This window comes from Eumetopias jubatus, unplaced genomic scaffold (genome assembly GCF_037043125.1).
Source record: "Eumetopias jubatus isolate StellerSeaLion01/CBP00866 unplaced genomic scaffold, mEumJub1_p1.0 scaffold_8, whole genome shotgun sequence".
Lineage (NCBI taxonomy): Eukaryota > Metazoa > Chordata > Mammalia > Carnivora > Otariidae > Eumetopias > Eumetopias jubatus.
In genome coordinates, this window is record NW_028274814.1 from 133,577,228 (window position 1) to 133,597,328 (window position 20,101).

General features: G+C 42.7%; 1 protein-coding gene across 1 annotated transcript in view; it reads right to left on the bottom strand.

Moving 5' to 3' along the window:
- The window catches only part of ENTHD1 (ENTH domain containing 1), a 105,015-nt gene that overhangs the window by 12,519 nt on the left and 72,395 nt on the right, over nucleotides 1–20,101 (bottom strand). The gene's annotated exons all lie outside the window — the stretch shown is intronic.

Consider the following 20,101-nt stretch of genomic DNA (forward strand, 5'->3'; position numbering starts at 1 on the left):
TATATTTTTAGTACCTTCAAACATTCATCTTTTACAAGATAAACTAGAGAAAATATGCCACATCATACTGGTCTATCCCTATAGAACCCCCAGCTACAAAAAAAGTCTTTCCCCCCTATAATAAAAAAATGTCTTCTTGTCCCAGTGTCTAGGCAAAGCCCATGAAAGAAAACCCTACTTAGGTAGCAGCCTAATTTTAACGAACCGTTTGTCTATATGGGAGAGCAATCAATCTGTCAGAGCCACTGTGATGATTACCAAAATGTAAGTTCCATCAGGCTGGAATCTTTGTCCATTTCATTCATTACCATCACCACAGGGTACATAGACTATAACAAAGTACCTGGAATGTAATGGACAAGCAATATTTATTACAAATGGAAGAACTGAAAGGAACAGATATTTAAGGTGGATCTGATCTAGGAAGATCTACTGAATCTATAAATTATGAACCTGGTCCAAAGTTTTAGATGCGAATTGCTATCAACACTCAGTGCTAGGGCTTGCTCTCAAGTAGTTTTACCTGAAGTTGGATATGGAGGGAAAGAGAATTCTCTTAAGAGACAGAGTTGATGAAATGAGAGGCATCACGAGGTGAGAGTGGGCAAAAGGAAGATGAAATCATCTGAAGCTCCCAGAAGAGAAAAGAATACAGGAACTGTGTAAGCTGCTATCAAGGGCTGACATATCACAATGCACATCATAACCTACCTCACAAAGCACGTTTATAGCCGTCACCATCACTGTCAGGCTCTGAGTTATTAAAGAAAAACGATCTCCTTTGGCTCTAAAAACCTTCCTTCCCATTTTCACCCACCGTTGGAGGCCAGCCTGGGCAAAAGGGCTGCTGGGAGGCCACAGCATCAGACCTCACTGCCTCTGTCAGGAAGTCCAGTTCTTTCCGACCCTCTCAGCTGCAAGCTTTCTCATCTTTTCAAACTCAGTTCAAGCTTCACATTCTCCTGCCCCGATCCTTTCCTTTTCTTTCCCTGCCCTATCCTGTTCTTTGTCTTTCCTACCCACGCCCTGTTTGGGGCCCTGTGGGTCATCACTTCTCACCAGTCTGGCCCCTACCTGAGAGCAGGCCCCTGAAGGGACCTTAGAAGGAGTCTTGTTTGCGCCCCTTAATAGCGCGGCCCCACAGATGTGCTCAGTAAATGCTTGTTGAGGAAAAGGACAAACCGAAGCACAAGCATAAAGAAAAAGTAATGCCTTTGTTTTTTTTCAAATCAAATATAGTTTACTAAATAATAATTAAAAGAAACAGCAAATCAGTAGATGAAAATAACTTCCAAAATATCTCTAATTTGCATATGACCAAGTTATATCTAGTTGGTAAAAGGGTCTGTTAAAAATACTAATATATTCCTGGTAGAAAGCTAGATTCACAGTATTCCCAAGTACATGTGTATGTCACCATATTCACATAAAGGCATTCCTTAAAAATGAATTGTAGTCAAAGATTTCTCCATTGATTTCCATTTTACATCTGAGAAAAATGGGGGGAAAGCATTTTTCTATAGTAACAGAATCATCTTAAAATTTAGCAATATGGCAAGTAAAATAATTCCGAATGACAATGACTTTCTGATGGAAATACTCATAATAACACTCAATCTAAATCAAAACTGGGATGTATAAACTCATCTGTATAGACATCATTTTACTTTATTATTTTTTTTTTAAGTAATCTCTACACCCAACAAGGGGCTCCAACTCATGACCCCGAGGTCAAGAGTTGCATGCTCTATTGACTGAGCCAACCAGGTGCCCCTAGCCATCATGTTGATGTTTAGTACAAAAGCTTAAAATTATAAAAGAAAAAGTTATCTTAAAATTCAGTGAGACGGGGCGCGCCTGGGTGGCTTAGTAGGTTAAGCGTCTGACTCTTGATTTTGGCTCAGGTCCTGATCTCAGGGTTCTGTGATCTGAGCCCTGTGTTGGGCTGGGCTTGGAGTCTGCTTGGGATTCTCTCTCCCTCTGCCCCCCCACCCCCACCCCAGCCGCCCAGGTTCGGCTCTCTCTTGCTCTCTCCCCCTCTCAAAAAAAAAAAAATTTTTTTTTTCAATGAGACAAACCAGACTGAAGTCTAGCCACCCTCTTTCCCAATTGTCCAGGAGGCACAGAACGCAGTCTTCTAATCGCTTAGACTTTCTGTTTGTTTGTTTTAAAAAATTCATTTATCTGTTAGAGAGGGACAGAGCACAAGCAGGGGGAGCGGCAGGCAGAGGGAGAAGCAAGCTCCACTGAGCAAGGAGCCTAATGTGGGGCTCGATCCCAGGACTCTGGGATCATGACCTGAGCCAAAGGCAGATGCTTAACCAACTGAGCCACCCAGGTGTCCCTAGACTTTGCTTTTTAAACTGGTAATCTTTTTTTCTTTTTAAGATTTTATTCATGTGAGACAGAGAGAGACAGAGAAAACAAGCTGGGGGGAGGGGCAGAGGAAAAGGAAGAAGCAGACTCCTTGACGAGCAGGGAGCCTGATGTGGGGCTCGATCCCAGGACCCTGGGATCATGGCCTGAGCCGAAAGCAGATGCTTACCTGACTGAGTCACCCAGGCATTCCTAAACTGTAATCTTTTTAATGAATAAAACACTATGATCTAAAGAAGAAAGCATGACAAGAATTCAAAAATAATGATTTTAAATGCAGTGTAGATGACAGAGGAAAATGTTTACTGAACTAGAAGGCGGAAGAGGCCTGAAGAGTCCAGAGAGTAGTGTGCTGGGGGCCTCCGCCACCTCCTTGCTCCACCCGGCTTCCTGTGTGACACGCCAAACAAATCCTCCGCAGTCCTACCACTACTTTATTTATAGTTAATATTCACAAATCCTTCAAAACTCCCTCTTGTTTCAGTGACAAAGTCTAAATTCCTTGGGTTTTAAAGGCCCTCCATTGCTGCTTTTTTTTTTTTTAATTCGTTTTTCCTTTTCTTTTCTTTTTGGTTACAGTCACTCTAGAAAACTAATATACCTGCTAAGGCCTTTACTGAGTTAAGAAAGTCTGACCCACTTGCATCTGGCTCTACATGGTCTGGAGGTATTACATGGGGGTGTCAGCCATACCACAGAGTTTGGCTAGCTGCTAAATGCAAAGTGGAAGGTGGCAGAGTTATAGCTTGCAAATACTCTCCCAGCCAATCCTTCCACTTTCTGGAGAGCATGACCCTGATTAACAGCTCAATTTTTCATCAAAGGATCCACTGAAGACCCTTCAACTTGACTTCCATTTATATACACATTATCTAGAAACCTCTACTGCCTTCCAACTTTCAATAACTTCACTTTTTTATTGTTTCTTTTTTAAAAATTGAGCTACAATTGACATATAACATTGTATTAGTTTCAAGTGTACCACATAGTGATGTGATATGTGTGTATATTGTAAAATGATCACCACAGTAAGTCTCATTAACATCCACCACAGTTATATATTTTTTTCTTGTGATGAGAACTTGTAAGATCTACTCTCTTAGCAACTTTCAAATATACAACACAGCATTGTGAACCTTAGTCACCATGTTGTACATTACATCCCCAGGACTTATTTTATAACTGGAAGTTTGCACCTTTTGATCACCTTCACCCATTTCTTCTTTTCCCATTACTATTCTTCTATTGCTTGTTTTCTATTGCTACTCAACAGGAAACTAACCTCCAGTCAGGTCATCTCTTCCACACTCACATATCCCACATTCATTAGGGTACCTTTAGCTTCATTCCCCATGGTTCTTTAGCTTTACTACAATCGATTTCTCACCCTGCACTCCAACACTGGAATACCCTCCCCCTTCTCTATTTCAACCCTACCAACTTCTCAAGGCCCATCTCAACTACTTCTGGAAACTATTTCCAGTCATGTCTACCTAATCCTTCCCTTCTCTGCATAGTAAATATTAGTTTCTGTAAATTCATTTTTTTTTAAAGATTTTATTTATTTATTTGAGAGAGAGAGAATGAGAGATAGAGAGCACGAGAGGGAAGAGGGTCAGAGGGAGAAGCAGACTCCCCGCCAAGCAGGGAGCCCGATGTGGGACTCGATCCCGGGACTCCAGGATCATGACCTGAGCCGAAGGCAGTCGCTTAACCAACTGAGCCACCCAGGCGCCCCTCATTTTTTTTGTAAATTCAGTTTTTTCACTAATTATATGCTCTATAGAGCCTATAATACATCATATTAAGTTCCTTCATCATGACTTTCGCGCCTCCACCATGCTTTTGCATGTAGGAGGTATGCAAATATTTGTTAAATTTAATAATTTATAAATTATCTAATATAAATGTTGTATGTTGATTTTGTGTATAATAATGTACCCTGTATGTGAACGCTGAAAGGAAGAATAATCAATCAAGAAACACTCGCTGAGCACCTACTCTTTGCACTGGACTGTATCAGACTCTGGAGCCATACATAAATGCAAGTCACAGTTCCTACTGTCATTGAACATAAGATCAAGTGTGGATTTTATAGGGGTAGATAGGTAGACTATATATACGTACAAAAGTATATGTATGATAAACACATAGAAATAACTCATAATACAAGTTACCAGTTCAGTTTCATAATGTCTAAGAGATTGTAGTTTCTCAATAAGTGAGTGAACATAAAGAATACATTTGTATAATACAGTAAATTGAACATCTTCAGATTGGGTTCCCCCGAAAACCCCGAAAGCGGACTCTGAGAAACAGACTTGGAAGCCGGTAGCTCATGTGGCCAGTGATCCCAAGAGCATGAGTGAAGGAGTGCGAAAGGTCAAACAAAAAAGAGATAAAGTCAATAGAGTGTATTAATGTCCAGATGACCACTGTGGACAAATGAGGTTCGATCCAGCTGGGTGCTGCAGAGCTGTCCTTTCAGGAATGGGAAGGAGACTCTCGCCTTCATTGGTTCAGTGTTGCCCCCATGAGTAATAAATCTGTGGCATTTCTAGGCTGTCCCGCGCTTATGCTGAACAAGTCTCTGGGCTCCAGAGGAAACTCCGGTAGAGGACTTGGGAGACACGGGGACTCTCGGGGTATATGGGAACTAGTCGCCGGGACTGCAGTGGTCCTCAGAGGCAGGCCCAGAGACTATGGGGTAGGGCATTCACAGCATTGCTACAAACTATATTCATTTATCAGCTTTCCTCCCCCAAAACCCACTGAAGTGACAGAAATGGAACAAAGAGTATAAACCTAGAAGGGCAAACAGAACAGGAGAGAAGAGAGGACAACAGAAGATGAGAGATGTCAACAAATTGTTAGAAAAGAAACAGTTGATGGAGTAAGGAAGCAAACCCCCAGACACCTAGAGAGGGGAAGCCAATGTGAAAAAAATCAATTCCTACCACAGAACTCCAGAAGGTTTCAGGAAGGGGAGGGTGAGGCACCTTGGAAGGCTGGGGACTTTGTGCCTCATTATTTGGGGGAGAGGATCCTCATGTGCACAAACAGTGAGAGATGTTTTTGTTGCCTGGACATTCCAATACCTGTAGAAGAGTGTGGATAGATGCTGAGTAGCCAGGGGCTGGGCTGGGCCGGTTATAAAGCTATTGTCTCCTGGTTTTGTGACACTGGGGACGGGACACCACAGACCACATCTCTGCTTTGCTGCCTCATTTTGTAGCACAATTCTTCCTAAAACAGTCTCATCCTCCTATGCTTAATTTCTTTCAGTTCTTCAAATTTACCACGTTTCCTCTTTCTAACAAGCTTTCACCCATGCTGTTTTTGTGCCTGACATGCTCTTCCACCTCTTTATATCTGATTTCCAATTTCCAAGGTGATGTCCATTAGGTAGACATACATTTGCATATCTCTGTATTTTTGCTCATGCTGCTCCCTCAGCCTAGAATAGCCTTCATCCCTACCCTTCTCCTCTATCAAAAATGGTTTCATTTGTCTAAACTCAATTGAAAAACTACCTCTTTTGTGAAATCTTTATCCTCCAAGCTAAAACGAATCTCTCTTGTCTTTGTTTTTGCATAATACAATATGGATATTCGTATTTCTCACTTATTTCATTATTTCAAATATTAGTCACATTTGACAAATATTTATTAAGTACAAGGATGTGACAGGCACTATTCTAAGCTCTGTAAGCTTGGTAAACAAATTTGTTGTTTATGACTCAATTATAATTTCTTGTTTATAGATGCATCACCTCCAGGAGACTGCAAACTCCTTCAGGGCACACATCGTATCCAACTTGCTCAACCCGTAAGTGACTAGCAGAGTATGTGACAGTCATTTGACAAATGAATCATTATACGGATGGTCTAGTTCAACGAGTTATTATATGGATGGTCTAGTCATCAAAATAAACTCAACTGTCGAGAAAAAAGTCTTGGGGGGCATCCTAATTCAGTCCCTTTGCAGTATACACGAGAACCTGAGACTTCCAGGACCAGGAAGGGTAGAACCTCAGATTCTTGAATTCTAAATCAATGCTCTTTTTACTAGGGGCATAGAAGAAGAAATTGAAAGTGTGGTAGAACGAGCTGTACCTTGTACTTCTTCACTGACAATTCTTCTAGTGGTTCCTAACTGTGAAGTGACTGAAGTTTAACTTGGGGGTCACTCCTTTTGTCCCTGGTGCCACTTTTAAAGACACAGGGCCATGTGGGGGAGGACCAAGTTAAGTACACAATTGGCCCACATATCTGTGCCTATTTGTCTCCTCCCGGGAAAGGCTTTGGGGTGGATGTTTTCTTGGATCCATATAAATAATGCACAGCATTTATGGAAAAATTTCTGAAGCCCATGGGAACTCCTGGGGATTTGCTGGAGAACAGCAATAAATATTATTTCTACATGGATGAACACAAAGCACATAAATGTATACTCTGTAAACACTAAAACAATTGTTTCATGAGGGCTTCCCAACTTTCTCTGGGAGAGAATTTCTCTGAATTCCACTAAAAAGCAGAGAGGACTGCAGAGTGAATTAATTTGGTTGGCTTGCTTTATCTGGTTTCTCATTTTCTTTCAATTTAAACCTGAATGTCAAAGAGCTTTGTTCTCAAGTATCTATCTGGCAGACTCCTGGATGAAAAGCTCAATATTAAATTATGAGACTGTACCCAGTTTTCTTTATTGTACAGTGCTTTACACCTGCCAATATACTTGATTAATGCAAAATAGGACCTTGAAACATCAGTCAACGTAAAGCTGGTTTGATTACTCCTGATGGTTATCTTCAGGAAGAAGCTTATTCCTGTGTAACTGCAAATTTAAATATAGACTATCACTAAAATGCCTGAAGTAAGGGGAAAAAACCAAAACAAACAAACAAAAAAAACCCCAACACCTCTCCATGCTTTGAGCCTAAGGACAAAAGAGAAGAGCTACGCTGTAGAAGGTACTGAAAATGTTTTTGCTCGTTTGGAGACGATGATGAAATCATTTTTGAAAGGGAACATTGGATTTAATTCTGGAGTTAAGAGACTTTGCCTACAGATAGGAACATTCTATACTGGTAATTCTTTTTCATTTTCCAATAATTCCGCTGCCTTATTTCAGGTACTATAATCACCGCATATTATTTTATATTCCATTATATGGTGAATCTAATAATGGGTGCTAATTGCAGCAGAGCTAGGGCTGTGATCAATTCTGTTGGTCTGATACACTGTATCCAATTACAGCTACAAAGCAGAGAGCTGGCAAACCTGACAAAAGATGGATGCCAAAATATGTCTTCTGTAGTTTAAAAATGTGTAACCGAAGGAGCTTCTACTTTTGCAATTATGTTAAAGGAAATAGGATCTGACAATAAGAAGTCCATTTTGCTAAGACGCCACAGTTATAAATTATTAATATAGAGGGGTGATTTGAATTGCGCATTAATATATTGGTTTAAAGTAGACAGACAAGCCACTAATTTAAAATGGATACTGAGGGGCTCCTGGATGGCTCAATCAGTGAAGCGTCTGCCTTCGGCTCAGGTCGTGATCCCAGGGTCCTGGGATAGAGCCCCGTGTCAGGCTCTCTGCTCAGCAGGGAGCCTGCTTCTTCCTCTGTCTCTGCCAACCCCTCTGTCTGCCTCTCTGCCTACTTGTGCTCTCTCTCTCTATATCAAATAAATAAATAAAATGGATACTGAATGTGAAACTTGAATAACATGTTTGACATGACAATCTTAATATATATTTTCTTACAGTATATGCATGAAACCCCAAATAATCATAATAAGTTAGAAGAGCTATAATCTCCCTCTGATCTGTGTTAAGTGTGTGTACATAGTTGTCGGTTTTGAAAATTTCACTTCATCATATATCATTACATTTAACTGCAGAATATACTGCATCCAAGTTTTAAAAAAAGAAAATATTTTGGAAAATATGGCTATGAAATATGGCATGTATATTTACTACTTCTTTCAGTATAAATTTGAGATAATGGTTTAACTTCTCATAAGAAAATAGAGATTTAAGAGACACATTTAAAGGTCATTAAAAACCTCTTCAAGGGGCGCCTGGGTGGCTCAGTTGGTTAACTGTCTGTCTTTGGCTCAAGTCATGATCCTGGAGTCCCGGGATCGAGCCCCACATTGGGCTCCCTGCTCAGTGGGTAGTCTACTTCTCCCTCTGCCCTTCACCCTGCTCATGCTCTCTCACCCCATTCCTGCTCTCTGGCTCTCACTCTCTCAAATAAACAAATAAAATCTTAAAAACAAAAAACAAAAAACAACCTCTTCGAGTAGGACAGCTGAAGACTTTCAGGCCATGAAAATGGATCATAGTGAATGGATTATAAAATAGGTACCAAATGCTCATTATTAAATTTTATATCATAGTTATGGTTTAACCAACAATAAAAATTATAATTTCCCTTAGTAGATTATCATTATAAAAACTGAAGCTGAACATGTCCTTGGGAAGCTAGTGATCATTACCCTATTGCCACGTTTCCTGTTGTTTAGGTTAGGGTTGAAATGGAAACTAATCTCTGGCATGTGAAGGTCTCCCGTTTTACAGGGCACACTCCAGGATGAAGGGGACCAGCGGGTGCCTGAAGGCACAAGTGTTTGTGACCATCAGACCAAGACTTAGCATGCCAATAAAACCCTACGGGGCACCCCAAGAGAATAAAAAATTAAGGTAAGTTGGTCAGAGTTTCGATTCTGACATGAATTAAACATAGAACATGCTTTAAGTAGTACCTGGCACACAGTAATTGCGACAGGGTCCTGGGTATGGTTATTATGGAGCAGTCTGAAGAAGGGAATGACTTTCCCAGCCAGCCATGGCCCTGACTGGAAGCAGATGGGCATCGGCACGCACCCGGTACTCTCCCTTCCCCCTGGAAATTCCTGTTTATGTAAACCGCAAGCATGAGGTGTGTCCTTTGGGCCCAGTGTTCCTAGTAGGAGGTATTTGAGACCAAGAGAACTGATGTTCTATGGAAAGATGATGAGATGAAGACCTATCATTCTCAAACATTTTCCTCATTAGATGTACAGACCAGTAATTACCCTTGACTTCAGTATGACGTAAAAGTCATGTCTAAGTCTGCAACCCTGCAACAAACCTGAGAATATCATTTAAATTGTCAATTCAGATGAAGTGTTATTTTTCATGAAGTATGAATGCTTGATTTACCACAATAAGCCAAGAAAAAAAAACCTCACCTATTACAACTTCCTATGTCATATAATATACATCCCTTTGGAAAATACCTTCCTGAATACCTAAGAGGACACATACCATTTCTCTCTCCCAGGAAGAGTCAGTGTATAGTCCTTGCTCTTAGAGCTCTTTGCTTATATTTTTATAATATGGCTTACAGCACTATACTGTAATTTACCTATTAATGTTTCATTTGCTCTTTTTATTCCAGCACCTTCCACATATTTTCATTCATTCATTTTTGCAACAAATATATTGAGGATGGACCATGTACTATGCACTGTGCCTGAAAGTTCAAAAGCCAGAAAAGTCTTCCAACATGGTAATTCATTTCAATTACAAAACACAGAGGATAAAATAATCATTGATATCCTTAATATGTTTAAAGAAATACAAGCTTGAAAATATGAGCGAGGAATAAGAGATTATATAAACAAAACCAAGTAGAAAAATTCAAGTAGAACTTCTAAAAATTCTAAAAATAAATAACTGAAATTAAAAAAATAATTGGTGACTTACACAGCAGATTAACTCCAGTTGAAAATAAAACTGGGAACTGGAAGATAGATACAAAGAAATATTAAAAAACACAGCACAGATATCAAAGTGAAAGGAAATCTGGACGTGAGTTGAGGCAATATGGTGGATGGAGTGTTTTCACACTAACGCTATGTCCAGTCAGAGGGCAACCTTCCTTCTGGTCTCTAGTGACCCACCCCAACACACGTCAGCCATTCTGAATCACTAGAAAGAGTCCCCGCACACCTGGTGCTATCACACCTCTGGGCTTTTGGGCTGGCTGCTCTCCCTCCCTGGCCTGCTTTTACTCCTCTTTCCCTTCCCTCATCTGGAGGTTGACTTTGACCTACTTAAGGGACAAAGCTCCTTCCTCTGAGCTCAGCTCTCTTCAGTGTCAGAGCAGAGGAAGGGGAGTAAGAGACAAGTGTCTATCTCTTCATCGTCTGGCCGCTGTTACAGTCATGTATCTCTTGGTGGCGGCTACTGCTTTGGCTAAAATGGCCACATCCACAGCCGCTCTACAGCAGGCACCCAAATGCTGGCTCTCGTGTGGAGTGAATATGAGAATTCTTCAGTGCACCCTGAGGAGCCCCCTAACCACCATTCCCTAATGTGGGACATCCGGGTCTGGTCCAACCACCTCCCTGCTGCACCGTCCCCACGTGACTTTCAATGTTTGCATCTAGCACCTTGGGCCTGGCACACATTTGACTTCCCTCTTCCTCACCTGTCCGAGTGTTAGGAGTTAGCTGGACAGTTAAGTAGTCAGGGTCAGGGCTCCCAACAAGAAAAGATGGAGTCAGGACAGCTAAGGTAAAACCACTGCCATCCTGTTCTGCAGCTTAGACAGGACCCGCCCTCACATTCTGCTTTGCAGCCTTTGCAGAAGTGACTTCTACAAAACATCCTAAAATAAGACAATTAACCACAAAGCATTTGTCACCATCACGGGCATGGGGCAGTTAAGACCTAAGCCCCCAGATATCAGCCAAAAAAGACCATCAGCGTGTAGACATAAACCTAATAGGTAGACAGATACGTGACCAAAGCCCTGATTGGCATGACTCAGCACAGCCTGGCTGCTTAAGATAGTTCTGTAAGAGAGCTCATAAAAGCCCTAAACTTAGAAACTCCAAGGGCAACCCTCTTGGGCCCCCCTCCCTCTCGGGGAGCTTTGTACTAACGCTCAATAAATTTCGCTGCATACCATTCTTCATCTGGTCTACCTCTTCATTCTTCAAAGTGGCGTGACCAAGAGCTGCGGGCACTAAGAGGACAAAAAATCCTGTAACACCGGGTGACTGACTGCTCCTGGGGAAAATTCACAACTGTAAGTTCATGGTCTCCAAGCCCCATGGGTCTTCAGGACTGTCCATGAATCCTTTTGCTTGTCCTTTACTCTCCCATTTCTCTCAAAGACGATTCCAAACCTTCACTGCTCTCCTCAAGCACCCTTGTCAACCAGACCTTTTCTCTCTCGTTTTTAGTAGATGATCTTCCCTATTCCTCAAGAAAAGAGAGGCTTTTCAACGGATTTGTTTCAGCTTCTCATCGTCCTGCCAGCCAAGTGAACTACCATTCACAACTACTCCTCGCTCCCTTCCCTTCAGTCTTGAGGGTCAAAAACCCTTCCTATGACTGTTCGGGCCTGTCCTGCCATCTGTGTCACTGAAACGCCACCCAAGTTGCCTCCTCTCCTAATCTGCAACTCCTTTCTCCTTTTTTTTGTTAGCTTTCTCCTCTCGGCTCACAGAGGTGCCTGGTCTTTTCTATTTTAAATACTTCTCTGGGCCTCTCTGTCTCCTGCTCCCCTCCCTCAAACACACTGAAAAACAAATGTTTCCCCCCTTGAATTCACTTCCCTCTTTCCTGTTCTCCTCCTCAGACCACCACAATCTGGCTTCCATTCCTCCTCCTCGACTGAAGCTGTCCTCTCTGAGGACCACTGACCTTTTCACTGCTAATTCCAATGAACATTTTTCAGTCCTATGTCACAGGACGTCTCTGTGTCATTTCAGCTCGATTAGTCCCTCCTCCCTCCCTCTGCTCCCCTTCATTTCATACACCATCCTAAGAACTAAAAATACAACCGTGAACAAAATCACGACGTCTTTGCCCTGGAGCGCAGTTACAACGTGCGTTACAGGGGAAAATGTTAACAACCAAAGATTCATGCGTAGTACGTCAGACGGTGATGAATTCTGTGGAGGACAATGAAGTGGCTGGGGGGGCATAGGGGGGGCCGGGGGATGAGCAGGCCAGTGGGGGGTGGGCGGGAGGTCTCACTGTGAAGGTGGAGCTTGAGCAGAAAGCTGAAGGAGGTGGGCGAGAAAGGCAGGTAGGGGAGGGCAGTGTTCCAGTCGGAGGGAAGAGTCACTGCAGGTCCCAGAGGCAGGAGGGCAGCCGGCCAACCCTGGAACAGCCAGGGGTCTAAGATGGATGTGGCAAAATGAGCAAGGAGGAGAAGGGACAGAGGGGAAGTCAGGGAGGGAGCTGGGAGCTAGATCAGAGCTACTCTTATGCGAAATGACAAGTCCCTGGAGGGTTTTTAAGCAAAGCAATGATATGACTTCTTTTTAATAAAATCACTTTGGCTTTTAAGTGAAGAAATGCCAAGGGGCAATCGGAGAGGGGAGGTCCCAAGCGAGGAGACCGCTGCAGGCCCTGTGTGAGCGATAACTGCAGACAGTGAGGCACAGGCCAGGCCCTTGTGGCCTCACCTCCAAAGCTACAGGTCAGCTTGTGTCTCCGCCAGGCCAGAGTCAGATCCCGACTATGATCTCTGGCATGAGTCGGGCACGGGTCCTCCAATTCCAGGGAGCGTATGTCAAAGCCTCTCTCACTGGGGCTGGGTGCAAGCAGCAGGGTTCCCGTTCCCCCAGAGAGGATTTGGGTGTGGCCTCAAAGCCTGGCGACAGCCGCCCTCCCCAGAAGTCTCCTCACCAGATTCTTCTGTGCCACCACACTGTCCCCTTAAATCTTCCAATCTCTCTCTTTCTGTGTGTGTATGTATGTGTGTGTGTGTGTGTGTGTGTGGTGAGGGCAGGGCTGACGAGTTACAGAGCAGGTTTTCCTCCATTTTTTTAAAAAAATCTTCACACATGGATTGGATATCGGGTATCTACTTTATTATTAGCACCTGAAGCAAAAGAGAGTCAGAGAGAGTCCCACTGAACGTTCTAATACACATATGTAGCCTGGCAGAGTCTAAAGTTAATAGAGTAACCTAACACCTGAATTATTATTCAGAGACTTTAGAACCTGTAACCCTTAATTTACCCTCTCTCAGTTGCATGTTATTGCTATAAAAACTAGCATTTTAGTTCTTTTTCTAACACCACAAATTAGATGTAATTAATTTTAAAAGACTCCATTTGTTTAGATTGACGTACATATTTACCAATTTCTTTTGGGGGGGAGGGGCAGAGGGAGGGGGAAAGAGAGAATCCCAAGCAGATTCCATGCCCAACGCTGAGCCCAAAGCAGGGCTTGATCTCACAACCCTGAGATCAAGATCTGAGCCAAAATCAAGAGTTGGGTGCTCAACAGACCAAGCCATCCCAGGCGTTCCTACCAATTTCTTTGTTCACTATTCCTTCTCGCACTTCAGACCGTCCTTCTGGAATATTTCCTTCTTCCTGAAATAAATATTTACGAGTTCCTTTACTGAGAATCTGTGGCGATAAACTCAGTTTCGTTTATTTGAAGCATCTTTTCTCGGAAAATATCTTAATTTCACTCTTGTTCTTAAATGACTACCCACTTTAGTTTGGCAGATATTTTCCCCGAGAAAGCAGATGATATTCCCTGTCTTCTTGGCTTCTAATGTTGTTGTTGAGAAGTATGCTATTCTTTCATGGATAATGTGCCTTTCTCTCTATCTCTGGTGCTGTAGGCATTCATTATAACATGTGAGTTTGCAAATTTTTGTAGTTATTTATCCTATTTGTATATATTATGCTCCCTGTATCTTTGAATGCATGCCTTTCATCAGTTCTAGAAAAATGACCTCCTATTATCTCATCAAGTATTGCCTCCAATTGGCCATACTAAACTTTATTTATCATTTGTATTTCAGCTTTCAAAAAATATTTCTACCTTCTTGGCCTCTTTGCTGCATTCTGGGGAATTTCTTCGGATACACATTCCAATTCACTAATTCTCACTTCAGTTTTAGCAAATCTAGTGTTGAATCCATCCACATCCACTGAGTTTTTACTTTCACACAATTTTATTTTTCCTTTCTGAAAGTTTCATTTGGTTATTTTCCAAATTTATCTAGCCATCTGTCCCTCACTGATTCTATCCCTTTTTTTTCTTTAAACATTTCATAGCCAGCTAATATTGTGTAGCTAATAGTTCATACCTGAAATCCTTGGAGGTTAAATCTTTGGGCATCTTTGTAGACTCTCAGGCATGCAGGCTTATTCCATGTGTTTCTCGCAATCACGGATTGTGAGATCCTGTTTGGTTGAGGTTAATCTGTATGAGTCTTGGGTCTCAGTGGGGCCTTTAGAAAGGATCTGTATTTTGTCAAGATCTGGGACTGCACACCTGCAGCCCCCTTGAGTGCTCCACTGAAGGTCAAGTCTGAGGCTCCTCTTCTTCCCCGCTGCTGGCTCAGGGATGCCATCTCCGGGATGCTGATATCAGCATTTGCTTTCAGGGAAGCCTGCTTTTAGAGAGTCCTTCACACTTACAGCTCCCTGCTCCAAAGAGGTTCCAGGTCTCGGGTTTACACGGCACGGTTTTTGTTCTACTTTGCCCTTCGAGATTTCCTTTAGTTCCCACGAACCCAAAAATGTATTAAAAGGTATCTTTTATCCAGAATCTAGGTTGTTGGTTTTTTTCCCCCCATAGCAGGAGGCTCTTCAGAGCGTCTAGTCCACCACACTCCTGGAAATGGAAGAAGTCAGGAGTATAGTTTTTATCGGTAGATAATGAAAAGCCATTAGAGGCTGTTTTGAAGATTTATGTGTTAGATCTCTGTGAAGATTATGTGACTGATAGGAGTGAGGCTCAGGCACAAAGATCACTGACAAAGGTATCCTAATAGTGCAGGTGACAGATGACAAGAGCCCCCAAAGTAAGGACAGAGATGACAATTAAGATATGATTGTCATAGAACTGTCACAATTTAGTGATTGAATATTTCTGAATAATTCAGCTTTTCCCAAGTTCGTAGGTAGCAAAGAACTGGTAACTACCATTAGCAAAGCATTAAGTACTCCTTTCTGGATTTTTCTTTTCTAAATTAAATGAATCAAATACCTTCAAGGAAGCAAAACGCCCTTTTGATCTATATTTATTCAAAGTCTTTGACCTTGGCAGGAGCCACACGAAGCTATCAAGATTTGTAACTGCTGTAGCCCTTTGCTTATCTTGTCTCAAGGCCATACTGCATGCTGATCCAAAGTACAAAAGAAACACCTGCTGTCAAACTCTGAGGCACTTCCAGAATACCTTTGTAGTGCGGTAGTGCTACCATCTCTCTCGGTCTCTCTCACGCACACACATGTGCACACACGTGTGCGTGCACACACACACTATAAAATCTTTAAAAAGGGGAAAAGGACACTTGCAGGAGCCTCATCAACCCACCAGAAAGTAGGTCATTCATTGTCTACTTCGCCCAGTCGTCTAAACCTCTAAAGTTGTATGGAGGACAGCAATATGCAGAGGAAAAATCAAGTACCACTATTTACACTTTGTGAAAACTGCTAACTTCAGGGAAGGTGAAGCTGTGGTTTGAACATGTTGGGCATGGTGGACTGAAATCAGTAACAAGGGAAAAGAGATGAACTGCTAGATTGCTTTCAGAATTGTATTAAGGGATTAGGCATGTCTGGTGATGACCTACATTTGAGGTTTGCGGTGCCTTTTGTTTTTATAGTAATGGGAATGCTCAGACCTCTGAAATGCAGAGCAGACATACAACCAGCATCCTGAAAGCACAGTTAGAATTTTTAAAAAAATTAAGTGTCTCAAGGAAAGAGAGACTGATTCAAGAAGTAGGAAAAACAATCATCTAAGTTCCAATTTGGTTACTTTAGTGTACTGATATTCAGTATTTCCAGAATACAGGGATTTAGATGGATGTCTCACAAGTACCTCAAACATAACATATCCAAACCACAGCCCTTAACATATCCCCCAAACCCGTTCTCTCCCCACCGTCTTTCCCTTCTCAGTAACACCATCACACACTACTTCCCAAAGGCAGAACACTAGGGCTCATCCTCATTTCCACCCTTGTCCTCATTCCAACCACCAATCATCAGGAGTCCTGAGGGCTGAACTCCAAAACGAATCTCCAGTCTATACACCTTTCTCCACGGCCACCGCCTCTGCCCCCAGTCATGGTCACTTGGACAGTCTACCTACATTTTTCATTCATTTTTCTGCTTCTGTCTCCCCCCCATAATGCATTCTCCCCTAGTTTATATTTAAGTAAATACAAATCAGATGATAGCATTCCTGTGCTTCAAATGTTTCCACTGTGCTCACAATTCAGCCTGAAACCCTTCCCTATGACTGCACAGTCCTACGTGACATGGCTCCTGCCTACTCTTGTCTGATTTCCACTCATACCACCGTCCCCTCATTTGCTTGCAATTCTAGGAGCAAGCTAACCTCTTCTTCCTGCCCCTGGGCCTTTGAACTTGCTGTTCCCTCTGCTTGGAATACTCCTTCCAGGCCTCTTCATCCTTATCTCGGAGCACACCATCTCTGCATAGGGGCTTTCTCTTACTACCCTAACTAAAGCATACATGCTTCCATCACCTCTCTGAAGCTCCTGTGCATTTCCTTAATAGCACGCGTTACAGTCGGTAATATTTTATTTGTTTATTACTGGTTATCTTCACCAGAACAGAAGTTCCTTGAGGCAGGTAGGGCCTGCCTTGCTCACGGCCATATCCTTGTGCCTACCACTAGTGCCTGACACATGAGAGAAACTCGATAACTACCTATTGTATTAAAACCGAATTTCTCAATCTTCCCTTCTAGAATTTTACCCCCGTTTAGCAACCAATACCTACTTGTTGATAGTTTTCAGCTTATGCTATAAAAAGGTGGACAATCTCTGGGTTTTGGCTCAAATTTAGAGAGTTAGTTTACTAAGTTGGGGTCTAGGGAACACCTAGCATTACAATCAGTAAGAATTATAACAACACTCCTTATTAGTATTAAAATGAACAGATCATGTAGCTTTGTTGAATAGAGTTCTGTTTCAACAAAGAATCTACAATACTGAGCATTCCTTCCAGATCTCATTCCATCTTTACCCTGACGAGCCCCCACCAAACTGCTACTCTTTTCCCTTCAATATCTCATCAATTTCTGACTCATCCAATATTCCGTTCAGTAAAGATGAACTGAGAACCCACTCTGTGCCAGGCACCGTGCTAGGCACTGGGGCCACAAAGGTAAAAGGATGATGGATGAAGAACTAACAGACAGAGTCTTCCTCCCCACAAACTGAATCCCCAAGGCCCTTCGCCAGGCACAGTCACCTAAATACAGCTACGGCTGCCCAAGAAGAACTGTCTTGATGGGTCAGAGATGAAGACTTAGATTAAAAACAAAAGCCAGATTAACTGGTCACAGAGGGAGTTTGGGGACAATATTGCTTCCGCCTGTGTCTCCCTGTCCTACCCCTCTAAGAATCCACCTCAGACTAAAGATCCTCTGAGGGAGGAGACAAACAGAAGAAGCAAGAGTTAGATACTGGCAAGGAAGTCTTGTGCCCTGAGCCCGTCCAGGGCCCAGTCGTGGTAGGTGGGGAGACGAGGGAGAGGCCAGTCATCCCTCTATCCGCCAAGTATTTCTTGAGCACTTACTGTTGGCTAGCCACCCTACTAGGCCCTGAACAGTCAGCAGGGAAGAGAATAGAAAAAACATTCTTTCCCTCATGCTGCTTTCATTCTGAGGGTGAAGAGGATTTCTGCTTGTTCCCCAAGTGGAGCCCGGAAAAGTGAGTGACATTTAGAATTCCCCCATCTGTCTTTACCTCATGCCAGCGGCACAGGACGGAAGCAGCCAAACAGTAACACAGGCAGGTGGGTCTGGGGACAGAGCATCTCGGGCAGTCATTCGGAGGCCCCTCCTATGTGCGAGAGGTGTGGGAGAGCACCCAGCAGCGCCTGAAGGCTGCAGAATCAGCAGAGAGAGAGAGAGGCAGAAGGAAGAGGACCTCATTAGTGGGCCAGAGAGGACGCTCAAGGCACAGTCTCCCAACCTCATACCAGCGCAGTGCCATTAAGCTGCCAGTGGACTCCGGCAGAAAGAGATGTGGACAATTAGAGAACAGTGGGCTGTTTCCTCTCAGCAGAAGCCAGTGTGAAGAGATGCCCATCCGCAAAGTCATGATGCTAAGTTGGTCCCTAAACTTGGATGCCATCCTCGAGAGGAGGAAGGAGAAAAGGAAATCCTGAGTTGACTGAGTTTAAACCGGAAATGACTGAGAAAACAAAATAAGCTTATATTTTCTGTCCTCAGGAAATTTAAGACTATCTTGAATTGTAGAAAAATAGAGCTACCCCTTTGTGCACACTGGAGGTCATAGCTTGAAAATACCATGCCGATGACTCATGGATGAACAAGACCCACCTCTGCCTTTGAGAGGGCTCTTCCATCTCCCAGAAAGCCCTTGGTCTTGCCTCCCCACCTCTTCCCCACAAAGAGCTGCTCAGCTCTCTTTCTGCCTTCCAGACTTTCCTCCCTCTATAACCCACTACCTTGAGTAACACCATCCAGAAACTGAGGAGAAATCACCCATACTGTCTCTGGGCTCTTGCCACACCAGAGACAGATCCTGGTTTCAGACCAGACTTGAAGTGATATGAAAGGAAAAGCTAAATAAATAATAGCTGGACCAACACCAGTGCTCATGTGCGTTCCCTCTTTATATCCTTGAACCTGATTTCAAATTGTATGTGTTTTGAGCACTTCCTCCTTTTAAACAGACTCTCCTTTGGCTAATTTAACAATCAAGTGTCAACCAGGGATGAGGAAAATTCTACAAAATTTCAAAAGCTGACTCTGCTGGTAGTGAACCTCATCGGTGAACTTGGGAGTACACCCATGTGCTGCTCATGCTGCTCTTCTTTTATGAAACTATGATAACTCTTCTCTGAAGACACTTTTAAAGTATATGCAAAAAACACAGAAAGAGCACTGTGAGGATGACTGTCTTCAATTTAGGGGCACTTCAAATGACACTTATTTAGCCAACAAATATTTAGTGGATTCTTACTATGTGCTAAACACTGGTTTAGAGGCAAAGAATAAAACGATGAACAAGACACAGACCTTCTCAAAAAAAGAAATCATAGTCAAATCAATGGAACAGAATAGAGAGCCCAGAAATAAACCCACTCATATAATGGTCAACTAATTTACTACAAAGCAACCAAGAATGTACAATGGGGAAAGGACAGTCTCTTCAGGAAATGGTGCTGGGAAGACTGGACAGCCACATGCAAAAGAATGAGGCTGGACCACATTCTTCCACCATACACACAAATCAACTCAAAATGGCTCAAAGATTTCAAGGTAAGACCTGAAGCCCTGACACTCTTAAAGGAAGTATAGGTGGCAAGCTCTGTGACGGCAGTCTTGGTGAGGATTTTTTTAATTTGACACTAAAAGCAAAGACAACAAAAGCAAAAGACAGGAAATAACAAGCATTGGTGGAGATGTGGAGAAAAAGGGATCTTGTGCACTGTGCGTGGGAATGTGAGTTGGTGATTGCACTGTGGAAAACAGTGTGGAGGTGTCTCAAAAAATTAAAAACAGAAATACTGTATGATCCAGCAATTCCATGTTTGGGTATTTAACTGAAGAGAATGAAAACACTAGCTCGAAAAGATGTCTGCACCTCCATGTTCACTGCAGCATTATTTACAATAGCTAAGATATGGAAGCAATCTAATCTAAATGTCCACTGACGGAAGAATGGATACAGA